Here is a 3645-nt window from a genome sequence, read left to right as displayed (position 1 = left end):
TAAGAAACTTCAACACATTAGAACTAAAAAAAACATACATTAATCTGATCTTACACAACTTTAGAAAAACATAGAGGATAACAAAACTCATTCCAAAATGGATTTTTTTTTTTTTTTTTTTTTTTTTTTTTTTTTTTTTTTTTTTTTTCGGATCAGTTTTCCGGGGTTTATATTTATTCAACAACTAATTATTTACAAGAAAAGATTATAAAATAATTAGTTGGGTAATGAATATAAACTCCGAAGAATCGATGTGAAAAAAAAAAAACAAACTCAAGATCCATTCCTCGGAGCTACCTCCGCGGAATCTACTGTGAGGTAGCTCCGCGGAATGGATCTTGAGTTTTTTTTTTTTTTTATTTTTTTTTATTTTTTACGTTGATTTATTTACAATTTTGCCATTCCACGTAGCTATAGTAGATTCCGCGGAGCTCCACGGAATGCGTGTCTATATCTGGAAATGTTCATTTTAATGTGTAAATTTTGAAATTACCCCCTATTTTTTTTTAGCTATTGGGCGGTATTTTTCCTAAAAAGAAACCTCCTTTTGCTCTTTCTTTTCTCCTTCTGTCCTTATTCTCACGTTCTTTTTTTTTTTTTTGTTTAAAGTAGTTGTTTAAGAGGAAAAAAAAACGAGTTGTTGCATGGTCGCCGTCGTCGGAGTTAGAATCGGCCACTTGCACCGCCCGTTTTCACTTTCTAATTAAATCGTTAATGGATAAGGTATAAAATAAACCTCGATTCTGTTTCGTTATGGCTCTACCACTGGTGTTTAAGTCCCTCGTATTGTATTATTTTACCAATGGTGTTTAAGTCCCTCGTATTGTATTATTTTACCAAGATACCTAACAAAATATATATCTAGTTATCATAATACAAACTTGATATTAACTTTTTATATTTTTGTGTAGTTCTACACAAAATTATTGAACCGCAAAAGGGAAGTTCTTTTTATGTAGTTTGACAATTTGACTAATCGACTCCTCGAACCACAGGCCGAATGTTACACCACGTGCCGTGTTTAGTCCCTCATATTGTATTCTTTTACCAAGATACCTAATAAAATATATATTTAGTTATCATAATACAAACTTAATGGAGTATTAACTTTGTATATAGGATTGCTATATATTTAGTTATCATAATACAAACTTAATATTAACTTTGTATACAGGATTGCTATATAGTTAATTTAGTTATGTTTTCTTTTAAATACAAGATTGAAATTATTTTATTATTCTCAAAAGTTAAATATACAAAGCTTTAATGAAACTTGCTATATAGGATTTCTAAAAGACCAAAGGCTTAGTCAATGACTTCCAGCCCAATTGGGAAGATACATGGGTTTTATACAATGTTGGAAGTTAGACGCCTATAAGCCTTTGTAAAGTTGATAAAAGTGTTTTATCTCCTCATGTATGTAGGGAATTTCTTTTTGGAATCCCTATGCCGTCGTCTCTGTCCTATTGGATGATCGGATCTCGGGGTCTTCCTTTAAATAATAGGAAGAGGCTTCCGTTAAGACATACTGTCATCCCAAAAAAAAAGATCGAAGGTTTAAAACAAATGGTCAAAGAAATTTATGATCAATGAAAATCAGTAAAGCAAAGCAAGAATCTTCTTTCTTTCTTTTCTGTCCTCAAATATAATATAACCCATATCAGCGAAATTCAATAACTCAATCAGAACTGGATTAAAAAAAGAAATGATTAGAGCAAAATTGATAACGAGCGATAATCGAAGGTTTCAAATGTAATTTTAGTTAATTTTCTTGATACGTACGGTATTCCTGCGGGGATTTCAGATTTTTGATATTGACATAACTCATCATCACATCATTAATTCACGACATTATAGTTGGATAATTCCAGATTTTTAAATTGAAATAACCCAATCAAATCTCAAGTTTAGGGTATTCTATCTTGATATGTATTATTTCTTGTATTCTATTTAGATACTTCCGGATTTTTAAACTGAAATAACTAAATCACAATCTACATTCAGTCTTGATAAGTATTATTGCATTTATTAAGAAAAAGTGAAACGTATCTGCATGGAGATAACTTGACTTTTTTTTTATCTATAAATATTCGAGAGTAAAAAAGCAGGTTAAACGTAACTCACCGTTCACCACCTTAATTTGAATCCAACATGCGTATTCTCACTGCCGTTCTCCTCCTCTTCTTCTTCATCTTCATCTTCGCTTTACCATCCATCGCCGATATCAATTCCGTCAAGATCCTATCCGATAATCGAGATTTGATCCTCTTCTCAAAGTTTGAGTACTCACATACTGGCTACGTTTCTGTTGCAGTCTCCTCCGCCGGAATCTCCTCCAATTCGGTCACCTCCAACGCATCACAACCAGCAGATCCTTCACGTGTTGGTTTCTTCCTCCTCTCTCAAGAACTGTCAGATCGCTACCACCTCCAACTCAAATTCAGACCAAACCCTGATTTATGCGCCTTAGATATCAAGAACATCACAGTCCTCTTTACATTCCGAGATCTCTCACCTCCTCCTCGCTCATCCTTTAACATGTCGTACCATGTCACATATCCCGATAACTACTTACTCTTCTTCGCCAATTGCAACAACCAATCTCTCGTGACCATGAACGTCCGCACAGAACTCTACAACCTTCTAGAAGACGGCACTACCACTACCAAAGATTACTTATCAGCCCGGGAACCGCATCCATTTCATTACTTCAGATTCTTCCTCATATATCTATGTTTTCTAGGGTTTTGGACCAAAATATGCTTCAAGAACCAACAACAACGTTTTCAGATGATCCATTTGCTAATGTATGTGTTGCTTTTTATAACCGTCCTTCACTTTATCTTTGCGGTGGCGGATCAACATGATATAAAGGTTACAGGCACTCACCATGGGTGGCATGTTGTGTTTTACATATTTCAGTTTATGAGGAATGTGCTTTTGTTCACCATAATCGTGTTGATCGGTGTCGGATGGTGTTTCTGGAAGTGGGTGTTGCCACTACGGGATATATGGTTTTTGACGCTTGTGATCCTACTTCGGGTTGTGGCTAATGTAAGTTATATAGTGGCAGAGGAATCGGGCCTTTATTATGAACATCGGGTGGATTTGGACGACGTTATTTCAGTTATAGATATCACGTGTTGCATCGTTATTTGTTTCTACACTGCTTTGGTGTGTTGCGAGTTCAAATTGGCGAAGGATGCATCAACCTTTCTGAGGCCTTTTAGCTCGCTCAAGGAGACTTCCGTTAGGCCGGATGTGTTCCCTGTCTTGGTTTTAGTATACCTTATGTTTATGGCATCAGAGTCTCTTGAAATGACTATTGTGGCAAAGGAAAGCAACAGTTTTGTGTTCTCTATGGTGATGTTTTACATGTACAGGCCATCTGTTGTGGAGGATGAGGGAGAAAACTGTAAGAAACTTCTCGTCTAGGATAAGTAGCCAGCTTTAGTTTTCCTGGAACAATTCGATGTGTTTAATTTACACTTTTTGCTTTTTAGATTTAGGTTTGTTCTGTTCTTGACATATAGTATATGACTGGAAGGTTGAAGATTTGGTTGAATTTTAGAAATTTTAATTAGTCATTAAATCGACCCCTCCCCTTTTTTCATTATTTACTATTATTTTATTAATTTTGAAATT

The 3645-nt window shown here is 34.9% G+C and overlaps 1 pseudogene; it reads left to right on the top strand.

Moving 5' to 3' along the window:
* The first annotated feature begins 2151 nt into the window (after window positions 1-2151).
* Window positions 2152-3435, top strand: LOC145039429 (protein CANDIDATE G-PROTEIN COUPLED RECEPTOR 7 pseudogene; annotated as a pseudogene).
* The last annotated feature ends 210 nt before the right edge of the window (window positions 3436-3645 follow it).

The sequence above is a fragment of the Lactuca saligna genome, chromosome 4, assembly GCF_052625555.1.
Source record: "Lactuca saligna cultivar CGN05327 chromosome 4, ASM5262555v1, whole genome shotgun sequence".
NCBI lineage: Eukaryota > Viridiplantae > Streptophyta > Magnoliopsida > Asterales > Asteraceae > Lactuca > Lactuca saligna.
The sequence above is the reverse complement of the archived record's forward strand: the minus strand, read 5'-3'. Positions and strand labels throughout refer to the sequence as shown.